Source organism: Palaemon carinicauda, chromosome 32, assembly GCF_036898095.1.
Source record: "Palaemon carinicauda isolate YSFRI2023 chromosome 32, ASM3689809v2, whole genome shotgun sequence".
Lineage (NCBI taxonomy): Eukaryota > Metazoa > Arthropoda > Malacostraca > Decapoda > Palaemonidae > Palaemon > Palaemon carinicauda.
In genome coordinates, this window is record NC_090756.1 from 15,386,725 (window position 1) to 15,401,111 (window position 14,387).

General features: G+C 49.3%; 1 long non-coding RNA gene across 1 annotated transcript in view; it reads right to left on the reverse strand.

The window, feature by feature from the left end:
* The window catches only part of LOC137625710 (uncharacterized), a 77,566-nt gene extending 66,534 nt beyond the window's left edge, over nt 1-11,032 (reverse strand). Inside the window, exon 1 of the long non-coding RNA XR_011040879.1 lies at nt 10,925-11,032. This is a non-coding gene — a long non-coding RNA (uncharacterized lncRNA). The remainder of the gene's footprint in view (nt 1-10,924) is intronic.
* Between the last annotated feature and the right edge of the window lie 3,355 nt (nt 11,033-14,387).

Here is a 14,387-nt window from a genome sequence, read left to right on the forward strand (position 1 = left end):
CGAGGAACAAGTCTTTCTAACGAGGTCAAGTGGCCTAGCACCATTACCTTGATATCCACACTCAATAAACTTTGCTTATAATGCTTTAAGTTCTGAAGACTCCCTGGTCATGGTGTTGGGATCTAAGGAGATAATTTTGATAAACCCAAATGGTTTATGTTTATCCTCTATAAGATGAATGCTAAGCAATGATTTTAAAATTCTGTACTGTAATTATGTAATGCACAGTACAGGTACAGTATTCCGATGGGATGAAAATTGCTTTCCATGATACCTTAAACTGTTAGTCAGTAGTAAAAGTACAGAAATAAAACTTGCATAAGCAAATGACACTTCAAAACTAATATCTGCTCTCTCTTTTTTTCTTTTCTTCCCACTGTTATCCCAACATTAAGGGGTCGGTTGCCTGTTGCGTCCTCTCCAATAGATTCTATCAAAAGAATCCTTTTCCGTTAAACTTCTTCTCTCCATATCATCCTTCACCTTATCTCGCTACCTAAATCTCTGCCTCCATATTGATTTTCCCCCTATCTAAAAGGTTCATCCTAAGCCCTCCTCACTCCCTCCCAACCACATGCCCACACCATATCAGTCGTGATACTCTTATCACCTTTGTAATCTTTACTTCTTCCCCTATTCTTCTTATTTCATCATTTTCCAATCTTTCAAGCAATGATTTTCCCACAATTCATCTTACCATTCTCATCTCTTTTCTCGCTACCTACCCCCACTTCTCCACGGCTGCTTTTATCCTAGTCTCAATTTCGGCCTCACATCCTCCTTCCTGACTTGTCTAAATTGTTCTAACGGTTTTATAACCGAGCCTCTACTTTCATGTATGGCTATCCTGTCTCTACCTTCCTTGCTGCTCACCAGAACCTCAATCTTACCCACATTTATCCTTAAGCCACCCTTCTCCAGTCTCCTGTTACCCTCCAACTCTTCTCTGTAAGTTTTACTCATTTTCAGCAGTAATCACCAAGTTATCTGCACATAGCAACACAGCTCTCTCCTGCTTTACAAAGCCATAATAATTATTAATGATCCCAGTAGGAGACTAGGTTTTTGGTTAGATGGGACAAAATATACTAGTGTAGCAAACCCTACACTAGCAGTAGATATAAATGAATCACACCAAAACTAATTTGAAAATAAATAGGTCATAATTTGAGTTCCATAAAGAAACTATGGTCTCCTGAATGGGGAATATTTAGATAAAGGAAGAAATAGGAACTTCAGCTAGCATAACCTTGAGACCACACAAATGTCAGAGCTGCCCTTGCACCTCAGACCTCCCATATAATTCATATAATGAAAAAATTTCTCAAACCTCATATATAACTCATTTAATGAATTAGATATGAGGTGCAAAAACCTCAGACCTGCCTGGTGTTGCCATCTGGTGTAAAAGGTATAAATCTGGAGCTCAGTTGGAGTATATACACAACTGGAGATGATAAAAATGCTTATGTCATCTCAAACTTGAAATGTTATCTAAGTAATCACTTAGTTAAACTGGTCTTTTCTCGGCCGTAGCTCGCTTTGCTTGCACTTTAACCCTTTTAGCCCCAATGGACGTACAGTACTGGTACGTTTCACAAAACTCCTCCCTTTACCCACATGGACGTACCGGTACGTCCTTGCAAAAAACTGTTTACATTTTTTTTTGCATATTTTTGATAACTTTATGAGAAACTTCAGGCATTTTCCAAAATGATGAGACCAACCTGACCTCTCTGTGACAAAAATTAAGGCTGTTAGAGCAATTTAAAAAAAAAAAATATATTGCAAAATGTGCTTGAAAAAAAAAAAAACGCCTGGGGGCGAGGGGTTGGAAAATTCCAGAGTGCGTTGAGGGTAAAAGGGTTAACATTATTTCACCGTTCCTCTGTTCTGGCAAGCGGATGTGATGCACAAGCCTGCTGCATGGGGTAGAATTTTGCCATTATTCTAATTATCTAATTAATATGACAAATTCGAAGATAATTTGTATTTTTCCTAACCATACAAACCTTAGCTATTTACAATGGGTTTACCTTTTAGCGCAGCTGAAATGGCGAGCCATTAGAATTTAACGAGGGTGTATTACCCCCGCGCTAGTTAGCGGGGGGGTAGGGGAGTGGTAGCTAGCTACCCCTCCCCCCCCTCACACACAGATGAATGCTCACTTTCAGTTAGAGGTATGACTTGTCTTGGGGGACAGGGCTGGCGGGAAAATATGTGTAAATAGCTAAGGTTTGTATGGTTAGGAAAAATACAAATTATCTTCAAATTTGTCATTTGTTCCGTAACCGAAATACAAACCACGCTATTTACAATGGGTGACTTACCCATTAGGTAGGGTGGAAAGTCCCCAGCCATACTGGCTTTGGCTTTACCCGGGGACTCAGAATCCGAGTGAGTCGCACTCGAGAAAAGGAGTCCCTGCACCTCACAAGCTCCTTGCTCCGCAAGGAACCGTGTGGCCTACGTAAGATTGTGTGTGAAGGAAGAAGTGTGACCCGTCCTAGGCAGATGACCTGGAGTTCCAGAAGGAACTCTGGGTTAGGACGTTCCCAATACCACCTCGTCTGGGTATGGGGGACGCGACAGTATTGACTCAATACTCGGAACACAAGGAAGCATGGTTTACCTGCAGAGGTTCGAGGTCAGCTATGCAGAGACCAGGATGCTGCCTCCCCGTAGAGGGGATGATGAAGAAAGAAATAAGGGCCTTACATACTTCTTTCGTTCATGCAGACTAAAACCTGATAACAATGCCCTCAACCTTCTGCTACCTGTCCGAAAAGGAGCCTGAGGTTAGATCAGCTGTTGTGTAGCCACCACAGAGCGATAGAAAACGTATCGAGACTCCTGTGGGTCACGCCCTGCAGGAAGCGGGCTGCGAAGGTCATTTGACGCTTCCAGACTCCAGCTTGTAGCACCTGCGTCACAGAGTAGTATTACTCGAAGGCGAGGGACGTTGCGATGTATCCAACATCGTGCTGTAGGCCGACGTGACGGGGGAGGGTCTGGAGACAGGTCGAGATTAATGTCCTTGAGTCCGGGCTGAAGAGGTATACTGGTGACTCTCCCCCGTGTCCTCCTTGTGCTCCCAAATCGGCTGCAACTGAGGACAAACTGCAGCTGTTCCCAGCGCTAACCTCTCGATTCCTTACTGGCAAGAAAGAGAAGGTCTTGGGACATCAGACACAGAATGGAGACTCGAAATCTAGAATGAATCGGACCGAAGGGCCGGGACCCTCAGATTCTGAGTCTAGCCAACAACTCAGGAGCGAGCCTGAATGTTGCCTTCCCCTCTTCCTTAGAAAGGGGGGAGTAGTAAGAGACCAAGAAGATTGCTTACACACTGGCCGTGGCCAGAGTGAGCAGAAGACCCAAGGCGGAATACAATCCGAGGCCTGTCGTAAAAGGGTCTTGAGAAGATCTCTTAAAGGACTAAAAGTCCGAGCCATGCTCCAAGTTGGAGGTCTTCCTCCGACTAGGGCAGGGACGATCGTAGCTTCGCATGAGCGAGGATAGATCCAGCGGGCAGGAAAAAGTTATTCCTTTAAGCCTGAAGGTCAGGGAAAGGCTGAGCGACAAGCTTCATTGCCGAGAGCGGAAAGGAGTTTCCTCCCGCCGAAAGGCAATAAAACCGTTATTGCTGGAGAAGAGGCCTCAAGGGAAGAGGTATATCTCCCACGGCACCAACCACCTTAGACTCTTCACTTTGCCATGGAGACCCCTGTGGATGACTATCGCAGATGACTCGCCCTCCGTACCGCGACTGTAGCGGGTTGTCTCTTCTAGAGGAGGAAGTGTAGTGTCTCCAGGCGTGAAGCCGAAGCGACGCCCCGGTTCGGGAGAGATGTCGCAGTGTGGTTGCTTGAGTAGTCTGCGCCGTGGGAGAAGCTCTCCCGGGAGTTCCGTCAGGGGAAGCAGAGAGTCCAGAAACCGTTCTGCGCATAGTCCCAGTGGAGCTCTCCCATTGAAAGGTTGACAGACAACCTGGTCTTGTTGAGACCCATTGTCCACAGACAAAAAGGAGGGAAGACGCAGGCGTCGAAGTTGTCCCACCATCACCGGAATGCATCTTGCCAGAGTCTCGGGGTCTGAGACTGGGGGGAAGAATAGCGGAAGATTGAGGTTCCAAGCTGTCGCGATCAGGTCTCCCAGACCAGCACTTGCTGGTTATCCAAGGTCAAAGACCCCCAGGTACACTCTCTCTATGAGGCTCTGCTCGGATAGTCTGAGAGAAACATTCCCCTGCCTGGAATGAGAGAGCCGATGGTGGTATTGAGAGAATCTCAATCATCCCGGTATCTCTACTGCAAGATGTGAAGGTGTGAAAATGCGTCCCCTGCTGGTTAGAATGAAGTCGACGCGCAACGGGGCGACTCGGCAGGAGCTGTAGGATCTGAAGAGGGGCCAGACTAAGGCCCCTAAGCCTGCCTGAATGATGGAGAGGTATCCTTCAGGTCTTGACCATAGGCCTGGACCGGAACATGCCCCCCCCCCTTTCCTTTGACGAGTCCGAGAACCGAATCAAGAATGTGGGGAAAGGACGAGAATATCCACTACCATCAAGAGGCTCCATAGGTCAACACCCATTGCAGGTCTAATAGTTCCGCTGGTCCCATAGGGCCAGGGAGTCCGGTTAAACATTGCCTGAAGCCACCGGAACTTGGATCGCCCCACATGGAACTTATCCTGAGGCGACCGTTCGGACTATAGACGGGTCAATGAGGAAAGGAGAACTAGGAAACGTTCCAAGGTAGGGCTGAAAGCTCTGCTTGACTGAGAACAGGCACTGCGACTCTCCTCAGTCTTGCCACAGTCAACCGAAAGGAAGGCTCGGAGGATGTGGTAACAGAATCTGGCGTCCCCAGGTGGTCACCCATCCAAGTACCGACGTTGCTTAACCTCGCTGGACGGACGAGAAGCGGGGTTTCCAATGTGGTAAGGCGGTTGACTCAATATCATGGCCAGATACTCCAGATGTTGAGGCAGAGGAAGAGAAGGCTCCAAGCAAAATACCATGAGCCCACACTCATGGTAAGCATCCGGAAGCTTGTCCCGGCGCTGAAGAAGGTCGAAACCCGAGTTGACCAGCCCTCCAAACAGCAGAGGAGGCGGAAGCCTGCACCTGAGCGGCCAAGAGGAAGGCAGGGAGAGTTCTCTGGGGAAACAAACCTGCTATGCCGCGGCGGGATAGCCACACTGCATCATAAGCAGGAATACTTGCAGTCTAGGCTGAATTCGACGAGCACCCTGGAAGATGGATGGAATGGAAACTGAAAGTACCCGTCCTTCCGATCCAGGGTTTAAGGAGTCCTGTCGCCTCGTTACCAGTCTGATCGATTCTGCTGGTCTACGCTGGCCGAAGTTTGTTCGACAAACTTGATCAGGGCTGAGAGGTCGACTATGGACATCCCCTCTCAGATCCTTGCTTACAAGAAAGGATCGACTGAGGGGGCCGGGGGTGAAGCCGTCGATGATCCTAAGGAAGACCTTCGCCTAAGGTATGGATCATTCTGCCCAACCGGGCAACTCTGCTGACGCTATGGCATAGAGGTTCAGAGACACTGAATTCGCTGACAGAGACGGCAGGCGCGATATCCTTGGCTACTCACAGAGATTGTGCGGGAATGGGCATCGGGAAGCTGTCATTCGGATGAGTAACCTTAAGCATCCTCCCAGCAAAAAACCTGCAATCCTAGAGTTCGTGAACTCCTTTTAGGACTATGCCCCCCCCCGGGGGAGTCTCCCATGCCATCTGTTCCTGACAGGAGGAAACTGCAATTGGACACCTTGTCCCAGTTGTCGTAGCTGATAACTTAGGCTGACGTGGTTGAAAGAAAAGGGCGCTGGAGCCCTGCAGAGTCTGGAAGAAAGCGCCTTGGAGGAGTGAAACCGGAAGTCGATTTACTCCGAACAGCAGCTGTCTAAGTCTCTGTCCTTGGGCACAAACAAACTCTTCTCAAGGATGGAAGGGTGTCTGAGGTCGTCGGCCTCCACAGATGAGACACCCGAAGGAAGCCCTCAGTCAGCGCGTCCAGATGGTACAACATCGAGCTTGTCCGCAAGTTAGATACTTAACGACGAAAGGCCAAGGTGCCTGAGCTCGAGAGGAGGAAAGTACCCTTGATCTTCCTGTAGCTTCCTTGAACCAAACCTCGGGCCGTAACCGAGGAGGGAAAGAACCTGGTAAGCTCCCAGAGGAAGAGGTAAGCAGTCACCACTTGTCCGATGGAGAAATCTCGAACGGAAAGCCCCCCCGCCAAAAATCCTTCCAGGGAATGACGGGGAAGGGCTAACCCAGGTTCAGGAATAGAGGAGTGTTGCTCAGATCTCCCTTAAGTTTCTCCTATTCTTGCAAGTGCCATGCTCTGTGTTTACGGGGTGAGGCAGTGTTCTGGAAATACGCTCCAGAAGAACTCGCCAGGCTGGTCATGCTGCGAAAACCCCATTGGGAATCGTGGTCGCAATTGCCCTGGAGCTCGCGCGATGGGAATTCCTGGTGGTCGGCGAGCGATAACCCATAGACGAGCAATGGATACTGCAAGAAATAAGCCGACATTTGTGCGAAGAAACACTGTAGGTTCGCGCGACGGAACACCATCCGTCCGCGCGATGGAAAAACCGTTGGTTCGCACGTGGGCGAACATTGGAGAGCATGAGCGTAGACGTGCAGGCACGTGGGCGTGTGGGCGCGCAGGCAAGTGGTCGTGCGGTTGCACGGCGAGCGGTCGCGCGGTTGCACGGGCGAGCGGTCGCGCGGTTGCACGGGCGAGCGGTCGCGCGGTTGCACGGGCGAGCGGTCGCGCGGTTGCACGGGCGAGCGGTTGCACGGGCGAGCGGTTGCACGGGCGAGCGGTCGCGCGGTTGCACGGGCGAGCGGTCGTGAGGGTGGGCAGGTGGATGAGAGCGAGTCCGAGGCGGCGAACGCAAGCGTTAGCGCGATGGCGAGGAAACGCGCTGCCGCGTGGGCAAGGAGGACCGCTGGCGATATGGATCAACAAGCGATCGGTGGTGAGCTGGTGAGCGCTAACGCGCAGGTTGGCGATGGCGCGTTGTGTTATGCCGACGCGATGGTCGAGCAGTATGCGCAGGTGAGCGATCGTGCGTTGGCGAGCAGTATGCGAAGGTCGATCAGCATGCCAGGGTCGCGCGATGGCGATCAGCATGCGCAGGTGGGTGGTCGCGCGATGGCGAACAGCATCTGCAGGTGGGCGATCACGCGATGGCGAACAGCATACGCAGTTGAGGGTCGCGCGATGGCGATCAGCATCCGCAGTTGAGGGTCGCGCGATGGCGATCAGCATCCGCAGTTGAGGGTCGCGCGATGGCGATCAGCATCCGCAGTTGAGGGTCGCGCGATGGCGATCAGCATCCGCAGTTGAGGGTCGCGCGATGGCGATCAGCATCCGCAGTTGAGGGTCGCGCGATGGCGATCAGCATCCGCAGTTGAGGGTCGCGCGATGGCGATCAGCATCCGCAGTTGAGGGTCGCGCGATGGCGATCAGCATCCGCAGTTGAGGGTCGCGCGATGGCGATCAGCATCCGCAGTTGAGGGTCGCGCGATGGCGATCAGCATCCGCAGTTGAGGGTCGCGCGATGGCGATCAGCATCCGCAGTTGAGGGTCGCGCGATGGCGATCAGCATCCGCAGTTGAGGGTCGCGCGATGGCGATCAGCATCCGCAGTTGAGGGTCGCGCGATGGCGATCAGCATCCGCAGTTGAGGGTCGCGCGATGGCGATCAGCATCCGCAGTTGAGGGTCGCGCGATGGCGATCAGCATCCACAGTTGAGGGTCGCGCGATGGCGATCAGCATGCGCAGGTGAGCTAGTAGCTGGCGAACCATGTTCCTTCAGAAGTGTTGGAGAACGTTGGCGTGCCGGCTGTAACACACGTGGGTGATCCGGAGATCGCTGGCGAGCTGATGATCGCTGACGAGCTGATGATCGCTGGCGAGCTGATGATCGCTGGCGAGCTGATGATCGCTGGCGAGCTGATGATCGCTGGCGAGCTGATGATCGCTGGCGAGCTGATGATCGCTGACGAGCTGATGATCGCTGACGAGCAGAAGGCTACGCGTGGAAGCCTGCACAAAGAAGAAGAGTCCTTGACCCCGACCTGAACCGAAGTTTTAGATCGCAAGGGCGAACGTGGGCGCACAGGGCGCGTAACAGGAACCAACAGGAACCCCAGGGATGATCATCTTGAAAGCGCTGACGAACAGGAGAGCGCTGATGAGCAGAAGAGCGCCTGTGTGCTCACACTGAGCAGGAGCAGGAGAGAACACAGCAGAAGGGCGCGCAGGGAAACCCTGACACGCAAGGGAAGAACCCCCGTGGGGGCAACCCTTTGCCCCGAAGGGATCGTTGTCCGCCGGGAGACTGATGTCCGTCGGAAGACCGCTGTCCGTCGGGAAGACCGTTGTCCGTCGGGAAGACCGTTGCCCGTCGGAAGACGAGATCAGACTGCTGTCCATCTGCACCAAGGCGGAAGATCGAGAAAAAGGAGTTGTAGGCTGCAAACGGAGATCCAAAAAGGCACCTCAAGCACCCTTATAGGGAGATGAGAGGCCCTTACGACGAGGCGGACGGTGGGCCATACGGCGAGGGAGGCCAACAGCAACAGCAACAGGAGAAACCTCCGAAGAGGAGTCTCTATGAGTGTACTCTCTCGCGAACGAAAGAGAAACACTTCGTGGAAGAGACTGGTCAGCCAGTGACCTAAAAGGAGCAATCCTCCGATGAGGAGCTCCTGCAGTTGCCCAGCCCCTTGAGCGAAACTGCAGGTGCGACCGCTCAGCACCAAGAGCATAGTCGCACGAAAAAAAAGGCAAGAGAAGAACCCCCCAAAAGGGAAAAAACTCAAGCCTGGACAGGAAAAACTTCCCTCGGAAGGAAAGTTACCCGCCCAAGGATGCAAGCCTCCTGAGAGTTCTAAAATGAACTGGAGAGCTGTCCGTCGTCACGGGAGTACTACCAGAAAATACAAGGGGGGAGGCAGCAACAGCCGAATCCCCAGGACTCAACCAGACAGCTCACACCGTTGCTATATTACAGAAACGAACTAGATCGATAACTGTAAAAAAATAAAACAAATAATATTAGTACACATTCATTCCCCCGGGAAGGCTCCGAAGAGGAATCCCGAGGGAAAGGAACAAGAATTACACAACAGGCACGTGCCCTCACAACCACTTACACTCGCGGAAGGAGAGCTGTAACCAAAACAGAATTATAACAATTATAATTATGTAACTATGTAATTATAAAATTTAAAAATGAATGAACAATAAAGAAAGAACGAAAACCCCGAAAGGAATCGTTCTACAAGCTGAAAAACAAAAACAACTACAATTAGATTCATAACTAATTGAGACAAACGTACGGCGTAGCAACCCCCCACACGGAAAGGAAGCTAGGCTACAAGGCCGTAGTAACACGTAGTAAAAGGGTGAACGACCTCAAGAGAGAGAGAGAGAGAGAGAAAGACATAAGTCAAACTCGATCGCCACCCATAAAATTACGCCGTGGTGGCCTAACTGCCGAGGCCTCCACGTAGATATCGTACACTACACACACAAATCTGAAAAGGAAACTTACTCATTTCTATACTCAAATATATATACAAACATGAAAACATGTTTACATATATATTGAGTAAATGAAAAGTAAGCGATTAAGTAAAGACAAAACAAACAATGGCTGCCAAGCGAGGACCAAGACAGAGACGTCTGTCACAGTCCGAGCCAAAAGTGAAAGTGAGTATTCACCTGTGTGTGAGGGGGAGGAGGGGTAGCTAGCTACCACTCCCCTACCCCCCCCGCTAACTAGCGCGGGGGTAATACACCCTCGTTAAATTCTAATGGCTCGCCATTTCAGCTACGCTAAAAGTAATACCCTTTGTAAATAGCGTGGTTTGTATTTCGGTTACGGAACAAACGTAATTTAAAAATGAATGAACACTAAAGAAAGAACGAAAACCCCGAAAGGAATCGTTCTACAAGCTGAAAACAACTACAATTAGATTCATAAACTAATTGAGACAAACGTACGGCGTAGCAACCCCCCCACACGGAAAGGAAGCTACAAGGGCGTAGTAACACGTAGTAAAAGGGTGAACGACCTCAAGAGAGAGAGAGAGAGAGAAAGACATAAGTCAAACTCGATCGCCACCCATAAAATTACGCCGTGGTGGCCTAACTGCCGAGGACTCCACGTAGATATCGTACACTACACACACAACTCTGAAAAGGAAACTTACTCATTTCTATACTCAAATATATATACAAACATGAAAACATGTTTACATATATATTGAGTAAATGAAATGTAAGCGATTAAGTAAAGACAAAACAAACAATGGCTGCCAAGAGAGGACCAAGACTGAGACGTCTGTCACAGTCCGAGCCAAAAGTGAAAGTGAGCATTCATCTGTGTGTGAGGGGGGGGGGGGAGGGGTAGCTAGCTACCACTCCCCTACACCCCCGCTAACTAGTGCGGGGGTAATACACCCTCGTTAAATTCTAATGGCTCGCCATTTCAGCTGCGCTAAAAGGTAAACCCATTGTAAATAGCGTGGTTTGTATTTCGGTTACGGAACAACATATAATTCAACTGGTTTTTGCTCGGCCAGAAGGATTTGGTTTTTGGAGTCTGGTCTGGGATAAATTCACAAGGTTTGAAGGTGTATCTACATCTAAAACGGGTCCATGGTCCAAGGCTATGTCCGAGGGCAGGCCCAGCTTTTAAGTGGGCCCCATAACCACTCTCATATTACCTACTCTAGGATTCCAGGTCTTTCTCTTTACTTACTAATGGGTTAAACTACAGTACCTGAAATAACCCACCAGATGCCAAAACTGTTTCACATACAAACCTATAATTAAAACATTGGCCTATGTAATAATTGTGAATTGTTCCTTACCGAAGTCTAGGAGGTCGAAGACTGTGGTGTTTCAGTAGCTATGGGGGGCAATTAATGAGTCCACTTCCTTCTATTAGCTGAACGTATAATGTAGCTGTTTTCGGCATAAGTTGTGGAGCTACTCGCACCTCCTCTTCTGTTGAAATATGTTATTTTTATTAATAAAATAAATTTTTGAATATACTTACCCGGTGATCATATAAGCTGTCAGCTCTGCTGCCCGACAGAAAAACCTAAGGACAAAATACGCCAGCGATCGCTATACAGGTGGGGGTGTACATCAACAGCGCCATCTGTCGAGCAGGTACTCAAGTACTCCATGTAAACACAGAACCAATTTTCTCCTCGTTCCACTGGGTCTCTATTGGGGAGGAAGGGAGTATATTCAAAAATTTATTTTATTAATAAAAATAACATTTTTCAATATTAAACTTAGCCGGTGATCATATAAGCTGATTCACACCCAGGGGGGTGGGTAGAGACCAGCATTACATGTTTACATTACAAAGAGCTAAGTATTTTGTATTTCATTTTAGCAGTTATTCAAAATAACAAACATAAAATAATTAAGTACCTGGTAAGGAAGTCGACTTGAACAATTACTCTGCCTTTTTAAGTACGTCTTCCTTACTGAGCCTCGCGATCCTCATAGGATGCTGTGCGACTCCTAGGAGCTGAAGTATCAAGGGTTGCAACCCATACTAAAGGACCTCATCAAAACCTCTAATCTAGGCGCTTCTCAAGAAAAGAATTTGACCACCCGCCAAATCAACCAGGATGCGAAAGGCTTCTTAGCCTTCCGGACAACCCAAAAACAACAATAAAAAACATTTCAAGAGAAAGATTAAAAAAGGTTATGGAATTAGGGGAATGTAGTGGTTGAGCCCTCACCCACTACTGCATTCGCTGCTACGAATGGTCCCAGGGTGTAGCAGTTCTCGTAAAGAGACTGGACATCTTTAAGATAAAAAGACGCGAACACTGACTTGCTTCTCCAATAGGTTGCGTCCATTATACTCTGCAGAGATCTGTTTTGTTTGAAGGCCACTGAAGTTGCGACAGCTCTAACTTCATGTGTCCTTACCTTCAGCAAAGCATGGTCTTCCTCATTCAGATGGGAATGAGCTTCTCGTATCAACAGTCTAATATAATAGGAAACTGCATTCTTCGACATAGGTAAAGAAGGTTTCTTAATAGCACACCATAAAGCTTCTGACTGTCCTCGTAAAGGTTTAGTTCGTTTTAAATAGAACTTAAGAGCTCTAACAGGGCACAAGACTCTTTCTAGTTCATTTCCAACCAAATTAGAAAGGCTTGGAATATCGAACGATTTCGGCCAAGGACGAGAAGGTAGTTCGTTTTTGGCTAGAAAACCAAGCTGCAAAGAACATGTAGCCGTTTCAGATGAAAATCCGATGTTCCTGCTGAAGGCGTGTATCTCACTGACTCTTTTAGCTGTAGCTAAGCAGACGAGGAAAAGAGTCTTTAAAGTGAGATCTTTAAAGGAGGCTGATTGTAGCGGCTCGAACCTTTCTGACATAAGGAATCTTAGTACCACGTCTAAATTCCAACCTGGTGTGGCCAAACGACGCTCCTTCGAGGTCTCAAAAGACTTAAGGAGGTCCTGTAGATCTTTGTTGTTGGAAAGATCTAAGCCTCTGTGACGGAAGACTGCTGCCAACATGCTTCTGTAACCCTTGATCGTGGGAGCTGAAAGAGATCTTTCCTTCCTCAGATATAAAAGGAAGTCAGCTATTTGAGTTACAGAGGTACTGGTTGAGGATACTGATACCGACTTGCACCAGCTTCGGAAGACTTCCCACTTCGACTGGTAGACTCTAAGAGTGGATGTCCTCCTTGCTCTAGCAATCGCCCTGGCTGCCTCCTTCGAAAAGCCTCTAGCTCTCGAGAGTCTTTCGATAGTCTGAAGGCAGTCAGACGAAGAGCGTGGAGGCTTGGGTGTACCTTCTTTACGTGTGGCTGACGTAGAAGGTCCACTCTTAGCGGAAGAGTTCTGGGAACGTCCACTAGCCATTGCAGTACCTCGGTGAACCATTCTCTCGCGGGCCAGAAGGGAGCAACCAACGTCAACCTTGTCCCTTCGTGAGAGACGAACTTCTGCAGTACCTTGTTGACAATCTTGAACGGGGGCAATGCATAAAGGTCTAGATGGGATCAATCCAGAAGAAAGGCATCTATATGAACTGCTGCTGGGTCCGGGATTGGCGAGCAATAATTTGGGAGCCTCTTGGTCATTGAGGTTGCAAAGAGATCTATGGTAGGTTGGCCCCATGTGGCCCAAAGTCTCTTGCATACATTCTTGTGAAGGGTCCATTCTGTTGGGATGATTTGACCCTTCCGACTGAGGCGGTCCGCCATGACATTCATGTTGTCTTGAATGAACCTCGTTACTAGAGACAGGTTTAGATCTCTTGACCAGGTGAGGAGGTCCCTTGCGATCTCGTACAACTTCAGAGAATGGGTCCCTCCTTGCTTGGAGATGTACGCCAAGGCCGTGGTGTTGTCGGAGTTCACCTCCACCACCTTGCCTAGAAGGAGGGACTTGAAGCTTTTCAAGGCCAGATGAACTGCCAGTAGCTCCTTGCAGTTGATATGTAACGCTCTTTGCTCCGAGTTCCAGGTGCCCGAGCATTCCCGACCGTCTAATGTCGCACCCCAGCCCGTGTCCGATGCGTCCGAGAAGAGAACGTGGTTGGGGGTCTGAACAGTTAGTGGCAGACCCTCTCTGAGGTTGATGTTGTCCTTCCACCAGGTCAGTGATGACTTCATCTTCTCGGAAATAGGGATCGAGACCGCTTCTAGCGTCTTGTCCTTTCTCCAGTGAACAGCCAGGTGAAATTGAAGGGGACGGAGGTGCAGTCTCCCTAACGCAATGAACTGGTCCAGTGATGAAAGCGTCCCTATCAGACTCATCCACTGTCTGACTGAACATCGGTCCTTCATAAGCATGTTCTGGATGCATCCTTGGGCTTGACTTATTCTGGGGGCCGACGGAAAAGCCCGAAAAGCTTGACTGTGAATCTCCATCCCTAGGTACACTATAGTTTGGGATGGGACCAGTTGGGACTTTTCCATATTGACCAGGAGACCCAATTCCTTGGTCAGATCTAGAGTCCACTTTAGATTCTCCAGACAGCGACGACTGGACGAAGCTCTTAAAAGCCAGTCGTCCAAATAGAGGGAGGCTCTGATGTCTGCTAAATGCAGGAATTTGGCAATATTCCTCATCAGTTTCGTAAAGACAAGAGGCGCCGTGCTTAGGCCAAAGCACAGGGCTTGAAATTGGTAGACAACCTTCCCGTAAACGAACCTTAGAAAAGGTTGGGAATCTGGGTGGATGGGGACGTGAAAGTAAGCGTCCTTGAGGTCTAAAGAGACCATCCAGTCTTCCTTCCTGACCGCTGCTAGAACAGACTTTGTCGTCTCCATGGCGAACGTCTGC